Raw genomic sequence first — 19491 nt, forward strand, 5'->3', positions numbered from 1 at the left:
GGGGGAAAGCTAGAACCACGATATAGAGGGAATGCCTCTATCATGCATTAGCCTTCTCCTTTATATTAACTAAAAACCAACTCTTATTAGGACTCCTACTAAGGGTCAAAGTCTGATTACAATAGGAAACAACTAGTCTATTTACAAAAGGAAATAACTAAGGAAACTAAAGAGACATAACAAACTAAACTCTATCCCACGGTACACTGTCTATGGAACATAATCCGCGATACATTCTTAATAGTTCAAAATCTTGTTTCGGTAGACCATTTTGGTCCGATCAAAATGAGTGAAATGCCAAAATTAGTGTATATTTTTCCATTAGTTTCGCTTGGCCTTTTTTGGGGGGGGGGTGGGTGGTGGAACAGCCGAAATGAGCAAATTGAAATTTCGACAAAACAGTGCATTTTTTGTGACCAAAATGATTGAAATTTCGTCGAAACAGTGCTGATTCTGGGTTTTGCCACCCATTTCGTCTTGGACATGTCGAAATTAGCGGAATTTCGGTGAGTTTTTGAATTGTGATACACTTTAACAATTCCTCTGTTTAATTTGTCCTTCCCAATTTTAAGGAGTATGAGTTTCTTGTGTCCCTCCTTGTTTTAAACACTCTTGTAAATAATGAAATGAGACTTTTTCCCTGTTCCTCATAGTAGGCCATCCTTGTGAACTTTTAGGAGCTGTTTCGAAATGAAGACCGGCACAGAAGGGTGCTGAACCAGACCAGTCTCATGTTCCACGTTTGTCTGAAAAGGACTTGTGGAGGTCATTGCTTAGTTGTATTAACAAAGTCTGGACACCTAGCTTTGGCCCGCTATTACAAAATGTTTGTCACTGCAGTATTTGCTGCAATTCCACTAAACCCTGTTTTTGATTTTTCAAAAAGCCTGAACATTCTTGACATGTCATTTAGAGGTGGAGAAAACACATGCATGCTTTTAAACGAGCACATGTAAGGTCCTCTAGTTTTGGCTCAGATGTTTAGAATGTAGAAGTTCTTGGAAAATTATGGGGATGACCTGAGCAGATAATTTATCTATTTTGCATGCCTTTGGTTTATAATATTAAATTATGTTCTGTGCTTTCAGGCATACTTGTCACTTCCAGAGGGAACAGCATCTGTGGTTGGACTAATTGCAATGATGACTGACCATTATAATGTTCTGGTAAGTAGCATCTCATCAGTGAAGGTTTTTTGTGCTTCTTTGTGATTCATAGTTTTATGACATGCTAGTGAGCATAATCACTTGCTTTACTACTTGGTAATGTAGAGAGGACACATGTTATGAAGGAATGTGAGGGAAGAGATACTAGGGATTGGGTTAATTTTGGGGGTTTTAAGCTGAATTAGGAGTTCTGGGAAAGTGAGAGTAAGTCTTCATATTTTTTTTAAAAATAATTAACATGGAAAGCTGGGAAGAGTATTCCCACATGTATACAATTTGACAACGAAATAAGGCAAAAATGTTTGATGCACAGTCCTGCAAGTGCTGAATCTTTGCAGAGGTGCACCTCATTCTGCTACGTGGAAGAGTGTTATAGCAATTTTAAATTTTTAACCATTAAATATTTAGGGAATTGGATGGCCGTGTGTGAAATTTTGGATCCAACTTTAATCATATACCTCCCATATATATCTATACCCTTCCTTGTATGTCCATGCACCTTCTTGGTAGCCTGTGCTGTTAAGAATGGTTGTATTGTATCCATAGTACAAAAACTCGCGAAATTTTGGTCGAGATATCGAATATTTCGAGTATCTCGACCTGTCCGAAACGAAACGCAAGTCCGAAATGAAAAAATGCAATATTTCGAATATTTCGGAAATTTCGGTCATCTCGTTTCGGAAATTTCTGTAATTTCGGTCATCTCGTTTCGAAAATTTCGGAAATTTCGGACATTTTTGGCATTTTACACCCACAGAAAAATACCATATTTCGACCGAGATTTCGACAAAATTTCGGTATCTTGGAAATTTCGGTCAAACCGAAACACCGAAACGAAACGAGATTTAGTACCATGATTGTATCAGGGGTATATGTGTAAATATCCCCTTGTATTCTTATTTTTTGTCATTTGTATAAGGCCAAGGGCTTAGGTGTAATTTACTATTCTTTTCAATATAAGCATGTTAGTCTCTAGGTTAGAGACATAACACTTGAACACCAAAACCGTGGCTGCTCTCTTCTCTTTCTTCTCTTCTCCTTCTTCAACCTAAAATCTAACATGGTATCAGAGCTGTTTGCTCCTGGAGTTTGAAAGTGATTGAAGATTGTTTGGAAGGTGAAGAACAGTCTCTGTGAAGGAAAATAGCATACCTTCTCAGACCTGTTTCTCTCTTGTCTGCAGTCCAAATACTGAGCAACCAAGTGCTTTAGTTTCGTGTGGAGGTCTTGTTTCTTCTCATTGTGTCTTCCCACATCTCTTGGAAGCACCCAAGGAGTAGAAGGGAATCTCGGCCAGGCTGTTCTGCCTCTGTTTTCCGCCAGCTGCAGTGTTTTTTGGCTCTTGTTGCTTCATTAGGTACTTGTTTGACCAGTTTCTTTGGTCTCTTTGAATCGTTTTTTGGTAAGGAACAATAATCATCCTTACTCCGTGGTTGTTTGATCAGTTTTTAGGGACTTAAAGGCCTATTTTCAGGCTATTTATCTCTGTTTTTCCTGGTTTTCTATTGCTGTATTTGTGGGACTGTTGCTGTGGTTGAGATATTTGTTATTTGGGCCTATCAAGTGTTTGATTAAAGGTCAAAATGGGTGACAAAGATGCTGCAACACCCCTGCCTCTTGTAGACACAGCCCAAACAGCCCCATTTCTTCCTTCCTCCTTTGAGAGTCCCAATATCCAACGCCCTATTGCCAAACTTGAGAACCACAACTATTTGGATTGGTCCCGGTCCATGAAATTGATTCTCCGGTGTAGGGGAAAGATGGGTTTCATCAATGGTAGTATACAGGCCCCCCTTCCGACTGAGCAAGGGTATCCCAAGTGGGACTCTGAGAATTCCTTGGTAATGGCTTGGCTTCTTTTCTCCATGAAGCCTAAGATTGGAAGAAGATTTATGGGCAAGGAGACTGCCAAGGACATTTGGGATAGTGTGGCCCGTATTTTTGATCGGGTTGGGGACTCTACTAAGGTGTACCAACTTCTCCAACAGATTGTTAGCTTGCGCCAGGGTGAGAGAAGTATCTCTGAGTACTATAGCCTTGTTGTGGGCCTGTGGGAAGAGTATGACCATTATAGAGATCTCCAGTTATGCCCTACTGATGAGGTCAAGGTGCATCGGTTGTTTGAGAGAGAGAGGGTCTTATTTCTTCTTGGAGGTTTTAATGCTGATTTTGAGCCTCTTAGGGTGCAAATCCTTGGCCGTCCAAGTCTTCCCTCAATGGAGGAGGTGTGTGGATATCTACAGAGTGAGGAGACCCGTAGGGGTGCTATGGGGACTGCCCCCACTGTTGAGCACTCTGCACTTGTTTCTTCCACTCCCCCTCAGGACTCCACCAAGGGGGCCGATAAGGGGGTTGCTAAGGGAGCTGTGAAGGGTTGATTCTTATGTGACCATTGTGGCAAGAATCCTCTCTTTCCAAGGAGAGCTGATGAATCCTCTCTTTCCAAGGAGGACATTGCTGCATTTCGCCTGATTGTGGCTCATTTGGATGGTTCCTCTGCCACTTCCTCAGGTTCCTCTGCTACCGGTTCTTCCACTGCACTGCAGGCTTCCTCCTCCGGCTTCACCTCTTGGGTCATTGACTCAGGTGCCACAGATCATATGACTGGTAGGTCACAACTATATAATTCCTATTCTGTTTGAACTGCTTTGTCACCTTCTTTCCTACCCATTGTCTTTTTCAGGATTTGGTGACGAAGAGGGTGATTGGCAGTGGTCGTGAAGCTAATGGCTTGTATGTTTTGGAGACTGGTACGTCCCCTGTTCTGCAAGCTCAGTCCTATGTTTGTGGGCAAGACGGTGGACGTACTCAGGAGGATATTCTGCTATGGCGCCGTCGCTTGGGGCACCCCTCCTTTTCTGTTATGAGGAAACAGTTGCCACATTTGTTTACTTCTTTTCCTGTGTCGCATGTTTTTCGTTGTGAACCTTGTCTATTTGCCAAAAGTTGTAAAACAGTTTATGCATCTAATGGTAATAGATCTACTTCACCTTTTCATCTTATCCATACTGATGTTTGGGGGCCCTCCCCTGTTTGTTCTTTGCGTGGCTTCCGCTACTTTGTTTCTTTTATTGATGACTGTTCTCGGGTTACTTGGGTTTTTCTTTTGAAACATAAGAGTGATGTCCATGTTGCATTTACAAACTTTTATGAGTTAGTGTATACCCAATTTCAAACTCGGATCCAAATTGTGGTTTGGAAACCTTTTTTCTGACCATGGCATTATTCATCAGGTGGCTTGTGTTGATACCCCTCAACAAAATGGGGTGGTTGAAAGAAAAAATCGCCATCCCCTTGAAGTGGCTAGATCACTTTGGTTTACCATGCATGTTCCAAAAACTTTTTGGTCTGATGCTTTACTCACTGCTGTCTTTCTTATTAATCACATGCCTTCTTGTCACAGCTCGGCCCGGTCAAAAAGGGCCAAGTGTGACTGGATGTCTCAGACACCCAGAGAATCCCACCAGGATCGCAAATGCAGTGTTCTATTTGCAGTTTCATCCATAATTATCAGAATTAAAAATGCAGCGGAAGCAATAATAGAGCAATAAACAATAAATAAGGAAAGACTAATGATAGTATTATATTCAAAAGAAGCTTGTTTGTACATCAGTTACATTGATACCCAAAAAGAGATAAGATAAGTTCAAAAACCAACAGGTTAGTAACTATGGCCATACAAAAGTGTTATAAACCAAAAAGGAAGGAGAGTTACCTGGTCAGGCCGGACGTTCAGGAGAACGCGCAGTCATTGCAGGAGCACGCAGCATCGTGTTCAATAAGGACAGGAGTATCAACTACAGCAACAGGAAAAGCATCTTGAGAAGGAGCAATCCCCACAGAACCAGCAACGGTAACGGCAGTAGTATCATCTGAAAAAGAAGGACGTCCACTGGGGTGAGCTCTCAACTGAGCCCAATAAGGGGTGGGGGAAACATGCATACACAGTAAATCATGATGTATGTCCTAACTAGTATGCTCCTAGCACAGTTACTAAGTCTCATGAGGTATAAGTACTACTACTAGTGGTAGATGCTAACATCGGTCCCGGAACTAACCCTTCGGTCACCCGAGCGAAACCATTCTACCACGGTGAGGACCCGCCAGTTCCGGAACTAACTCATTGGACCCCGAAAGACCCCCAAATGACCAACCCTGCCTGTTTATTCCCACAGCGGAATTAGGGACCCGCTAACATGGGACAGAAGATGGCATCCCGGAACTAACACATCGGTCTCTGCCACGGGTTGTCCAACACCTTTCCCCCTGTTGGTAAGGGGCACAGTACTGGGTAATGAATATCAACCTAGCCCAGTGCAGTCTAAACATGATGAGGCAAGCATGATCTGAGTTATAAATTACCGAATTCCATCATCATAAATTCAAGTCTTATAAATAATCAATGCAAATGCAATGCAGTATGTCTTTGTGCAACCTATTTTACATGTAGTCTAATGCATTAAATAAAAGCTAGAAAACTACATGCTCCAGGTATAGAGGTAATGATGCATGAGCATGGCATTCAGCATAAAGTTGAAATTAACGTGATAAACACGCAGGAAATTAAGGTCGAATCCCCTTACCTGTACTGTAGCCTAGCCCTAGACAGGTAATCCAACACGTACACAGCACAACAAGCAAGAACAGCAGAAAACAGGCCTATACAATAAATAAAAACAGTATCCATTAAGTTCTATTAGAAGCTAGGGTCATTCCTAACACATCAGGGCAGCAGGGGTCCAAAAATAGAGCAGCCGGATGGAGAGGGGTTCAGGGCCGGTCGACCTGCCTTGGCTTGCAACTCCATCCGGGAGTCTGTCCAAAATTGGGGCTTTTGCTCCCCATAGGCAGATTCTTGCATGCATGGTTCCAATTAAGTGTTTTAAGTCTTTTCCAAGGTGGGTCAACCTATCCAGGGTTCCAATTGCATGATTAGATAAGAAATTTAGAAATTTCTTCAATCAAACCTAAATTAATTAGGTTAGGGTTTATGGTTTAGTCACTAGAAACAAAACCTAGGCTGAATAGAGGTACAGCCATGGAATTCCATGCATAATTGCGTCCAATTACAGCAGGACAACAAGCAATTACTCAAGGTCCATGTCAATTGAGCTCAAACTTAGAGCTTTAATGGCAGAGTTTCTATTTCAGGTATTCTTGGACTGAATTCCAGCAATTTAAGAGGAGAAGAAGAGAGGAATAATAAGAGTTTTTCAAGGCTTACCTGTATTTGTTAGAAGACAGCCTTGTAATGGAGATCCTAGTCCACAATCGGATGTGGGAGCCAAAACCTTAAGAGCAGCCCCATGTTCTTCCTATTTCTCTTCTCTTTTCCACTTTCTTTCTTTCTTTCCTAAGATGGAACGAAATTTCAGGTTTCTCTCTAAGTTGTGAATAGTGAATGGTTTAAGAGAAGTTTGTATATATATATATATATTTCATTTAACCATTAAGGGGTAAGATGGTCTTTTTGTTATAAATTATTTCTAAAACTAATTCTCTTGTATTTATTACCTTATTTCAGGTACAGAATGATGTCATGCGACATCAAGGATGATCCGGACACGGGTAAATGTCCGGGACAGTGTTCTTTACTGGGAAAGTGGGTCCCACAGGGTAAATTTACGTAGACACCCCCTCTAATCCTAATCGGTTACACAAAACACTTATATAAATATAAATAAATTACACTTACAATAATTTTAGTTGAGGGAGAGCCTTTGAATGGCCTCCAGAGAGCAGATCCGGCACAAGTAACTCCAGTGTGGGGTTTCACAAGGGTCCTCTGACTCCAACAGAGCAAGCTGATAAGAATCCCTGGAGTCCTCCATAGGAGTGTCGAGAGATACGTCTGTATCCTCAACCAATATATTCCATAGCATTGATGCTACCATAAGCTGAGAGCTGGAACCTGAAATCACACAAGTTCCAAAAGTTCAAATTTATTCGGAAATTTGACCGGGTTTCATACTCCACCCCCCTTATAAAAATTTCGTCCTCGAAATTGACGTACCTGGAAGATTGAAGAGGGAAGGATACTTCTCTCGCATCAAGTCTTCTCTTTCCCAAGACGCCTCAGCTTCAAAGTGGTTACTCCACCTCACTTTCACAAAAGAGATGGTTCGATTCCTTAAATTATTCTCTCTTCTGTCGACAATCTCTTCAGGCACTTCATCATAAGTCAGATCAGCAATAAGCTCAGGTGGCTGCTGGGGTAACAGATGTGATGAGTCTGGAATGTATTGTCTCAACATAGAGACATGGAACACATCGTGTACACCGGCAAGTGATGGGGGCAGTGCAAGCTGATAAGCCACTGCACCAACTTTGGCTATAATCTCATATGGACCGATGTATCGAGGGTTCAACTTTCCTCTCTTCCCAAATCTCACAATACCCTTAACTGGAGATACTTTTAGGAATGCCTTCTCACAAACTCTGAACTGGATATGCTGTCTTCTTCTATCTGCATAAGTCTTCTGTCTAGACTGTGCAGCCTTGATCTTCTCTCTTATCAAGTCAACTTGCTCACAAGTTCTTTGAATCAATTCAGGACCCAACATACGTTGTTCACCGACTTCATCCCAGTATAGAGGAGTACGACATGTCTTACCATACAGGGCCTTGAATGGAGTCATCTCGATAGATGAGTGATAGCTGTTATTATAAGCAAACTCAATCAGGGATAAATGTTCATCCCAACTGCCACTCATCTCTAAGGCACATGCCCTAAGCATATCCTCTAAAGTCTGGATTGTCCTCTCAGACTGTCCATCTAAAGTTGAACTTGGGATCTCTGTCAGACACTATGTTCACTTCTCACCCCATGAAGTCTGATAATGTTATCCACATAAAGCTTATCCAGCTGATCCATGGAGTAAGTAAGCTTCATGGGAATGAAATGGGCTGTCTTGGTTAATCTGCCTACAATGACTCAGATTGTATCCATTCCCTTCCTAGTGCGAGGAAGGCCAGTGACAAAATCCATAGTTATGTCCTCCCATTTCCACTCTGGAATGGCTAAGGGTTGTAGAAGTCCCTGAGGCTTGTGTCTGACAGCCTTTACTTGCTGACAAGTAGAGCATTTAGAAACATAAACTGCCACATCATGCTTCATTCCATACCACCACAAGTACTGCTTCAAATCTCGGTACATTTTTGTATCACCTGGATGTACAGTGTAAGAAGACCGATGGGCTTCTTGCAAAATCAGATCCTTCAACTGAGTATTAGCGGGCACACACAGTCTGTCTCTGAACATCAGGACTCCATCAGCTGTTACTGAGAAATCTGTATCCTTTTGTGTTCCAGCCCGAATGTTACTTACAACACGTTGGAACTCTTCATCAGAAGACTGGGCTGCAATGATCTGAGCTCGCAGTGATGGCTGTACCATTAATACTGAAATCAAATCTTCAGTCTCTCCAAATATGAGCTCCACATCCATTGCACTCAGATCCTTCAGAACTTCATCTTCAATGAATACCCTTCCAGTATCCCAATCTACAGATTTCCTACTAAGTGCATCTGCCACTACATTGGCTTTGCCTGGATGATAGGAAATGTCGAACTCATAGCCATTAATGAGTTCTAACCATCTTCTTTGCCTCATATTTAACTCCTTCTGAGTGAAGAAGTACTTCAAACTCTTATGGTCAGAGAAAATCTCAATTTTCTCACCATATAAGTAATGTCTCCACAACTTCAGTGCAAAGACAACTGCTGCCAGTTCCAAGTCATGTGTAGGGTAGTTTTTCTCATGGTCTTTCAACTGTCTCGAACCATAGGCAATGACTTTCCCATTCTGCATCAATACATAGCCTAAGCCTGTCTTGGAAGCATCAGTATACACAACCATCCCCTCAGTTCCTTCAGGAAGGACTAGAACTGGGGCTGTTACCAATCTTTTCTTCAACTCTTGAAAGCTATTCTCACAGTCTTCATTCCATTCAAACTTAGCACCTTTCCTGGTAAGCTGCGTCATAGGCATGGCTATTTTCGAGAAGTTCTCTATGAATCTTCTATAGTAACCATTTAAACCCAAGAAACTTCTAATTTCAGTCACTGACTTGGGACTCTCCCAATTTACTACAGCTTCAACCTTCCCAGGGTCTACTTCAATCCCTCTGGCTGAAATTATATGGCCTAGAAACCCAACCTGAGGCAACCAAAATTCACACTTGCTGAATTTTGCATACAGTTGCTTCTCTCTCAATCTCTGTAGAACAAACCTCAAGTGTTGGGCATGTTCCTCTTCATTCTTGGAGTAAATCAAGATGTCATCAATGAAGACTATCACAAACTTGTCTAGGACATCATGGAATACTCTGTTCATCAAGGCCATAAAGGCTGCTGGTGCATTAGTAAGCCCAAAAGACATAACTAGGAACTCGTAGTGTCCATATCGAGTTCTGAAAGCTGTCTTGCTAATGTTAGCTTCCTTGATTCGAAGCTGATGGTACCCTGATCTGAGATCTATCTTCGAAAAGACTTGGGCACCCTGAAGCTGATCAAATAGATCATCAATCCTTGGCAAAGGATATTTATTCTTGATTGTCAGCGTATTCAGCTCTCTATAATCAATGCACATTCGCATTGAGCCGTCTTTCTTCTTCACAAATAAGACTGGGGCACCCCAAGGAGAGATACTCGGTCTTATAAACCCTTTCTTTAACAAGTCTTGAAGCTGAGCTTGCAATTCTTTCAGTTCACTCGGCGCCATTTTGTAAGGTGCTTTAGATACTGGCGCCGCTCCAGGTATCAAATCAATCACAAACTCATTCTCCCTAGGTGGAGACAGACTTGTCAAATCATGTGGGAAGACATCAGGGAATTCCTCTACAACAGAAATTTCTGACATAGGTCTAACCTGTGTCCTGGTATCCATCACCGACACAAGGTATCCTAGGCATCCTTTGCTTAGCAACTTCTTCATTTTCAGGGCTGAAATCACCATCTTTCTTAGTTTCTTCTTCTTGTCTCCCAGAAAAACAAAACCCTTCTCGCCTGTAGGTTGGAACACTATCTTCCTTTCAGCATAGAGTACACTAGCCTTATGTTCCGCCAGCCAATCCATCCCCAATATGACATCAAAGTCAGTCATACCAAGTTGGATTAGGTGAGCATTCATATTTCTACCTGCAATTGTCACAGCACATGGCTCATATAGTGTATCCAAATCTATCCTCGACCCAGTAGGTGTACTAATTGCTAGACCCTCTTCTAGACTCTTGGGTGATACACCAGTCCTCTTAGCAAATGTCGGTGACACAAAGGAATGCGTCGCTCCAATATCAAATAAAGTGTATGCAGGGGTAGAGCAGATGAGAATAGTATCTATACGCCATGATCAAATGATTATGTATGCATGGTACTATTCAATTAAAATCTTAATTAAGTATGAGTTTTGAAGAATACCAGTCACCACATTCTGACTAGCCTCAGCTTCACTGGTGGTTACAGAATAGACCCGTCCTTGAGGCTTGCTAGTAGGCTGAGGAGGAGGGTACATAGGCTTCCTGTATTGACATGACCGAGAGGTATGCCCAACTTGGCCACATGTAAAGCATTTGAAGGTTAATGCATTACTTGGAGGCACTGCATCTGTTGCTTTGGTGTTGGTGTTGGGATTAGCATACACTGGTCCAGACACTATTGACTCGGACTTAGTTCTCTGTGGGAAAGATGATACTGCAGTAGATCCAGAAGGCTTGTTGAATTTGCTGTATCCCCTATCAAAGAACGGGGCTATCCGCTTTCAAGTTGACTGACCAACATGATAAGCATCCCTTTGCTTATCTTCTACCTTCTTCGCACTCTGCACAGTTTCCGAGTATCCTTGGGTTGGTCTGGTGGCCATTATTGAAGCAATCTGCGGCCTCAGTCCATCTTCAAATTTCTGAGCCTTAGCTTCATCAGTACCCATGTGAGGAGGGGCAAAGAAGAACAGTTCTTCAAACTTCTGCTGGTATTCTAACACAGATTTAGGTCCCTGTGTCAATTCAGCCAGTTCAACTTCTTTCCTCTTCTTCACACTAGTGGGGAAGTACTTCCCGAAGAAAGCCTGCTTGAATATGTCCCAAGTTAAGACTGGATGGGCAGCTTGGAGAATAGGCTTAGTGGTTTCCCACCAGGCCTCTGCTTCATACTGAAGTTTATACCTCGCACAAGTGAGCTTCTGTTGCTCATTGCAACCCGGAAATTCAAAAGCTTTCTCCATCTCCTTCACCCATTTCACAGGCAATAGGGTGTCTTTGGTGATCCCAGCAAAGCAAAGGGGCCGCATCTTAAGAAATCTCTCCATCATGCGCCCATCAGTATCATTCGGTGGAGCAATAGGGGGGGGAGGAGCAGCAGTGGCTGCGGGAGCTGCAGGGGCTGCTTGAATGTTCCTTATGGCTGTCTGGAACTGATCACCCATGTCAGTGATCATCTGGTGCATTTGGTGCTGCTGTCCTTCCATTATAGTTCTTATAATGGAAGCAATGTCTTGAGTAGGCATGTCAGGAACAGGAACGGGAGGAGGATTGGAATTGGGCTGTACACCCCCAGCTGGAGGATCATTATGGGCAGGATTAGATGAGGAGGCTGCCTGTGCATGCCCCTCAGCAGTACGCCTTTGATAAGTAGCAAAAGGCCGTGGATCCATAATGATCAGCTGAGAAGGGTAAACATCAAACTATAAGCACAGGTAACAGTTTGATATAATGAGCACAGAAGATTAAAAGACAGCAGGAATAATGGAATAGGGCTTGTCATACTTAGCAGAATTAGACGAGACATTGTAGTATATCCGCCCATCTGTGAAAGATGGACTCGATGCGGGTGGTGTGGAATTGGAGATATCGAATCCTTCGTTCAATGATGTTGAAGTCCCTTGTCATGCCTTCTAGTGTCTTGACCTTCCAGGTTCCTCTTGATCTCTTGCCTTCAAGGTCCTCTTCTTTTTCTCTCCCTCCAAGGGTGTTTGGGTGTATTTGCTATGTCCATATTAGCAAATCTGCCCACACTAAATTGGATCCTAAGGCCCTGAAGTGCATCTTTCTTGGGTATTCCTCCACCTCAAAGGGGTATAAATGCTATCATCCTCCTACCCGTCGGTGGCTCCTCTCCAAGGATGTTCATTTCTTTGAAAACATTCCGTATTTTCAGTCCCCTCTTCAGGGGGAGTGTGATGGTGGTATTGAAGGTGAAGTGGTTCCCGAGTTTGTGTCATTTCCTTTCTCCTCTCTTGTTCCTATTTCTTCTTTCCAACTTGACAAAGGGAAGAAAAATTCTGTGGATATTGTTGTTGAGGGGGAGCTTCCTAGTGCACAGGAAAACAGAGAACAGGGGGAGTTATTGGTGTATATGAAGGATAGGTGAAATCCTGCTTCACGGCTTCCTATAAAGAAGACCTGCCAAAATCCTTCTTCGTCTCCTCATCCTAAGCCTTCATCAGTTGGGACAAGTATACCTTCCTCTAATTCTCCATTCTCAGACTTAGATCTTCCTATTGCTCACCGAAAGGGAACTCGGGCATGCACTAATCCTATTGCCAAGTTTGTTTCCTATGATTCTATCTCCCTTACAGGTAAAGCCTTTACTGTGGCTATCTCATCCATCTCTATTCCCAAGAATGTAACAGAGGCTATGGCAGATCCAAAATGGAGAGAAGCAATGAACACAAAGATGTTGGCTCTTGAGAAGAATCACACTTGGGATCTTGTTGAACTCCCTAAAGGGAGAATCCCGGTTGGGTGCAGATGGGTATTCACAGTCAAGTTCAAGTCTGATGGTACTGTGGAAAGGTATAAGGCAAGACTTGTCGCCAAGGGGTATACACAGGTGTATGGCATTGACTATCAGGAAACCTTTGCTCCAGTGGCCAAGCATAACTCCATCCGTGTACTTCTCTCAATGGCTACAAATCTTGATTGGCCATTGTACCAACTTGATGTGAAGAATGCATTCTTACATGGTGACCTAGAAGAAGAAGTATATATGTACTCTCCTCCTGGGTTCAAGCATCCTGGTGATAATGGGAAAGTGTGACGACTTAGGAAGGCTCTCTATGGACTCAAACAGTCTCCTAAGGCTTGGTTTGAGAGGTTCAGACAAGCCCTCCTACAGAATGGCTACACTTAAAATCAAGCTGACCACACATTGTTTATATAGAGGAAGGGCAGCGCTATTACAGCTCTCATTGTTTATGTTGATGACATTGTGGTCACGGGAAACAGTGAAGCTGAAATCTCAAAGCTTAAGCTTTATTTGGCTCGGCAGTTTGAGATCAAAGATCTTGGTCTATTGAAGTATTTTCTGGGGATTGAAGTTTCAAGATCTAAGCAAGGGATCAATGTTTGCCAAAGGAAGTTTGTTCTTGATCTACTTAAGGAGACAGGCTACTTAGGATGCAAACCAATCTCCTCCCTATTGAGCAAAACCACAAACTAGGGGAAGATTGTGGTGAACCTTTGGTGGATGCTGAAAAGTATCAGAGGCTAGTAGGTAAACTTATCTACCTTTCACTCACCCGACCTGACATCACCTATCTTTGTTGGAGTAGTGAGTCGGTTTATGCATGTACCCAAGATGGGACATCTTGATGCAGTTTATAGGATCCTCAAGTATTTGAAGTCATGCCCTGGAAAAGGTCTTCTCTTCTCTAGGAATGGTCACTTGAGAATTGAAGTATATACAGATGCTGATTGGGCTGGGTCTATCTCTGATAGGAGATCCACATCTGGATACTGTACCTTTGTTGGAGGCAATTTGGTCACCTGGAGGAGTAAGAAACAATCAGTGGTTGCCAGGTCAAGTGCTGAAGCAGAGTTTAGAGCCATGGCTCATGGTGTGTGTGAAGTCTTGTGGTTGAAGAAGCTTGTCCAAGAATTGGGGTTTGAGACTATTGAACCTATGAGTCTATATTGCGACAACAAGGCAGCCATCAGTATTGCTCACAACCCAGTTCAACATAACAGGACAAAGCATGTTGAGGTTGACAAACACTTTATTAAGGAGAAAATAGACTCTAAGGCTATTTGTACTCCCTTTGTGATGACGAATGAACAAGTGGCTGATATCTTCACCAAAGGACTTGGCTCCAATCACTTTAGTTTTATGTTAGACAAGCTGGGTATGTATGACATATACCACCCAGCTTGAGGGGAAGTGTTAAGAATGGTTGTATTGTATCAGGGGTATATGTGTAAATATCCCCTTGTATTATTTTCTTATTTTTTGTCATTTGTATAAGGCCAAGGGCCTAGGTGTAATTTACTATTCTTTTCAATATAAGCATGTTAGTCTCTAGGTTAGAGACATAACACTTGAACACCAAAACCGTGGCTGCTCTCTTCTGTTTCGTCTCTTCTCCTTCTTCAACCTAAAATCTAACATGTGCACCCTTTTGGAGCCCTGGATTTTTCCATGCTTTTTTTTTTCCTGCTTGGCCAAGTCGATTAGACAAAAATTTGACATGTGACCAGGTCTATCAGTCCACAAATTTCACCCCCATCACAGCTGCAACGTGTTAGAACTCGGTGCCCGTGCAGAGTTTCTTGTTTTGCATGACTGTGCAAGAAAACCTTTTCATGAAATAATTATTAGAAAACCCAAATGAGGGATCTCCAATTATCACTAAAGCGTTGATGGGTTATCTCATAGAGTTTTTTGTTAGAGCGAGCCCAATTACTTTTTTGGGCATCATGTGATTGGTCTTAGAAAAACACCCGGGTTGCTCCTTTCAAATATCTCAACATTATAGTGAAAGACAGATTTTTTCGAAGCAGAAAGTTCCTTTTGTTGGTTTTTATTGTTAATTAGGTATGTAATTTCATTTCTATTGGTAGCTTTGTCTCAATGGGTGGTTGTACATGAACCTATGTTTTTGTATATACAACTTGTTTTCGAGCATATGTTACTGTACAGCATAGCCTTTCTAGATTTTGGATTTCATTTTTTCTAGTTTTGTGCTCTCTCTCTCTCTCTCTCTCTCTCTCTATATATATATATATATATATATATATATATATACGCGTGCGCAGATTCTCACCTTTTCTTTCCTCCTCTTCATTAACTGGCTGTTTCATAGATGTTACAAATAGTTCATTTGCTTAATGATTCGAAAACAGCACTAGCCTTAGTATAGGTCATGTATAATATTTGTAAGCCATAATACAGGTATTTGTGAGGCAAATGTGGTGAATAAAGATTAATTGTATCTTGTATTGGGTCTGTGCTTTTCTTGATGAATCATTTTAATGCTTGACTATTTTTGAATGTTGCATATTCTTATATTATAGCTAAACTGGAATCTAAAATATAGCATTAAGTTAATAGATGTTGAATGACAGGAAGGGAGTGATAGTGAACGAGAAAGTAATGATGCATCAGTGATATCTCCAAAGCCTCAAAAGCATAATCAGGGAAAATTTCGACTTAATGTCTCAAAGCTGGATGGAAATTATCCTGATTTGTTGCATTCCCAGTCAATGTCATCAAGTTATGGGTGCCCGTCATTATTGAAGAGGAGGCGCTCTGGTGGTAAAATGTCATTACAAAGTTTAAGATTTGATTGGGTCATTCTTTACTTTTGTGGTTAATTTATGTTTTTATCGTTGTGCTTGCAAGTGATCGCTACTGGGCCACTCAAGAAATGTTGCATCTTTAGTGAATACAAATTATTAAAGAGGTAGAGAAGAAAGTAGAACAACAAGGCAGGCCAAGAAGTGAACACTTCAACTGCTGCCGAAGGAAACCTAAAAGATAAAAAGGAACAAGAAGGGAAAAGATTTAAAATTAGTCTCAAAGGGGTAAACCTGAAAACATAAACTAGGATGGACCATTCTTTGCTTAACCAGCTCATCATCTGTTTCATAATTTTTGGAGAATAAAAAATCATTAGCAAAAGAAAGGGGGGGGGGGGGGAGAGAACAAACAAAACAATCAAAGAAATAACAAGGGTCTGGCTTTACAGAGGGGGAGGCAAGGGCCTGTAGAAGAGAAGGGCAAGAACCCAAAGAAACCACAAAATACAAAAACCGGGAAGGCGACACCCCGGTGGCGAGGCCAAAGCTACCAAAGGCCTAACAATAACTCTACAAAATACCCAACCAGGGATTGAAGAAAGCCCTCCAAATCACAAGAAGTTTTCATGGCAAAGGACGTGACCACGGATATCCATGCTAAGACTAAGACGCAGTAGCTTTTCATTGCTGGGCAAGCAATAATTCAGGAGGGACCTCTTCCTGGGATAACCGGGGGGGGGAGTTTGTGTCACTCCGGCGGTAAACACGAAGGGGAGGGTGACGAACGACAGAGGGCTGGAGATGGTGAGGGGTTGAACAGAGGGATGGTCCCTGCGTAGACAGAGAAGGGAGAAGAGGGAGGGCTGGGAGGATGGAATGGTGAGATGGAATAGGGGAAGTTTGGGTCGGGTGGGTTGGTAGGGGCTCCAACCCCACAGATGATGGCTGTTGAGGGGGGTGAGATAACTTGTGGGCCAAAGGAGAGGTTGAAACCCATGGACCATAATCAACAAGGGGCTGGACCAAAGGGACCTAAGGAGTGGGTATCAAAGGGTTCGAGAAGAACACTGGGAGTGGACGAAAGCAAGGTTCAAGATCTCGGGTTTTGACCTGGTGTCAACCAGCCAGAAACCGAGATATGGTCGAAACAGGTTGAAACCAGTGATTTTTCCCAGCCAACTCGAGTTGGTGGTTTCGAGGCCTAGAAATGCTTTTTTTGATCTGATGTTTTGTATACAGCCTATTTTTGACATTCTAAACACAATGCATGAACTATTTTCACAAAAAAAAAAAAAGAAAACACTCAAAATGGTACTTGTGGTTTTTGACCCAAGTTTACTAGTGTACGCATAGTGTATTGATAGTCATAGTTGTCAGGCCAAGCACTTATTTATGCCAAATATCATTTAAGTAAATGATTACTTAAAATAGTATTCATAAATAAGTAAATACCCCCTATTTGAATCCAATAAAAATAGTTAAAAAATAAAATTCCAAAAGGATAAAAAAGTCAACCCCCCAGTTCAAGAACAAAAACTGGATTTTCGGCGGTAGGTGCAATTTTCAACTTTCTAATGCTCGGGTTTTTTTGAAGGAAAATAATTTTTCGGACATCAATACAAATGAATATTTTACCGCACTTTTGGTTTTTAACAATGTTTTACCATATTAAGATTTATGGAATTTTTAGATTTGAGAAAAACCCCAACATTAGAAAGTTGAAAATTGCACCTACTGCCAAAAATCCAGTTTTTTTTCTTGAACCCCAGCATTAAAGAATGTTGCTTTATATTGTTCAGCTGTAAAACTTGCACATGGGAATATTTGAAGTCATAGTTGAGCTTCTATTCCTTATCAAAGCATAGAAAAGAAATCAAGTACTGGATTATGAATTTGTTCTTCTTGTTTCAGATCTCTTGTTGCTTTTAACTAGGAAGTGAATAATACGTGCCCTTTCTTGTCGCGTAATAGGTGATCTGATAGAGAACGTTCATTTCTCTGTTATATGAAATAAACAGTGGGGCTTTTCTGACTTAAGTCTCATGCATTGCTCTTAAATCTTTTGTAGCTGGCCGACCTCGTGCTGTAGGAAAAAGGACCCCTCGCTTCCCTGTTTCATACACATATGATAGAGATGACAGGGGAATGTTCCTAACACCAAATAAACAAGGTCTGAAATCTTATGTGGATGCCAATGATGATGAAGTTGCCCATGAGGTAGCATTAGCTCTAGCAGAAGCTTCACAAAGAGGTGGCTCTCATGTTTCTCAAACAACGAACAAAAGGATAGAGCGCATGAGATCGTCATCTGCCCAGAATGGTCAAAGAATGGTAAGGATTTTCATCTTGAGCTATTTTCTTGTGTTGTTTTTATTTGATAATGCTAGGAAAAGATATTAAATGATCTAGAACGTGTCTATGGATTTTAGCATGCTCACATGGGGAGGGCTGGTGTAAGGCTTGTTGGTACAACAGATGAAAACTGTTTGGATGGAAGTCTAGGGAGTAGGGAAGCAGAAAATGAAGATTCCAGAGATGCAAGTTACCTGATGGATGCACAAGGTGTTCATACAATAGAAGTTCAGCGTAAAGGGAAGAAGCTTCACAGAAAAAAGCCAACAGTTGAAAACATTGATAACAATCATTTTGATGATGTCAGGGAAGCATGTAGTGGCACTGAAGAAGTACTTAGTCTGAGTAGTGTTAAAGGAAAAGTAGAAACTGAACTAGCAAATGCGAAAAATGAAAGGTCTTCTCAAGGTCCTAGGAAGAGAAGCAGGCAGCTTTTCTTTGGAGGTATGTTAGTTTTACTGTTTAGGGTTATGCGTCTCTTGTGTGACTGATAATCTGATATTGTTCTGTTTTTTCTTCCTTGTTTCATGGGTCTCATATGTTTTATCGGCTTATCTTTTTCTTGTTTATGTGCATATTCATTGCTCTTCTCTTCAACAATCTTCATTGGTAATGTAGAACTCTAGCTCATCACATTTAGTGGCGTAAAACTTAGATGATTACCAGTTTAACACCTTGAGATTATGTATATCATATGTCATATGTGAAAGAAAAGAAGATTCAGAACAGCTATTTGTGTCTTTAGTGGATAGAAATTTCTTGCTCTTTTCTAAAGTTATTTTTGAAACTGGGTATTGAAAAATTAGTGACCTTTGTGGCATCTCTATGTCAAAAGCAATTTTTTTTTTATGCAAACAAGACTTTTCTCTTCTTTTGAAACTAGCTTCGGGAAAAAAATTCATTCTTTTTATCTGAAGTTTGTGAAAACAAAACAAGACTTACTTTCAAGAGAAATAATTCTCCTTGGGTTGCCCTGCATATTTAGGTAAAGCGACAAGGAAAGATTGATGAAAATTTATGAGCAGGCATCTATATTAGTTTTGCCATATATTATTGATTTCTTCCTATTTGCAATAAAACATTAGAAGTAGGGTTTTATAACTTATTCTCTTTGGGAATTTGGATAATTTTGAACTAGTAATCCTGTCTCACCAGTTCTTTTCATCAACCAAATTTCTTGGTGCTGGGGGGGGGGGGGGTAGTGGGGTTTTTGGTGGTAGTTTGTGACTACTATTTACCTTCTCTGGACATGAGGTGTTTGCGTGAAGGATTTTATTTCTCTCCAGTCCTCTTCCTGTGTTTTTATCCCCTTCCTGTGTTTTTATCCCTATTCTTCCCCCTTCCCCCTCTTTCTGGTGAGGGCAAATGGAATTGTATAGAAAGTAGCAGGGAAAGATTTAAGCTAGTTTTTACTATGTTACCCATTTGACTCTCATAGAACTTCTAAAAATGCTTTTAGAGAT

General features: G+C 41.4%; 1 pseudogene; it reads left to right on the top strand.

Moving 5' to 3' along the window:
* The window catches only part of LOC122644597, a 97694-nt pseudogene that overhangs the window by 33446 nt on the left and 44757 nt on the right, over positions 1 to 19491 (top strand).

This window comes from Telopea speciosissima, chromosome 11 (assembly GCF_018873765.1).
Source record: "Telopea speciosissima isolate NSW1024214 ecotype Mountain lineage chromosome 11, Tspe_v1, whole genome shotgun sequence".
Classification (NCBI taxonomy): Eukaryota; Viridiplantae; Streptophyta; class Magnoliopsida; order Proteales; family Proteaceae; genus Telopea; species Telopea speciosissima.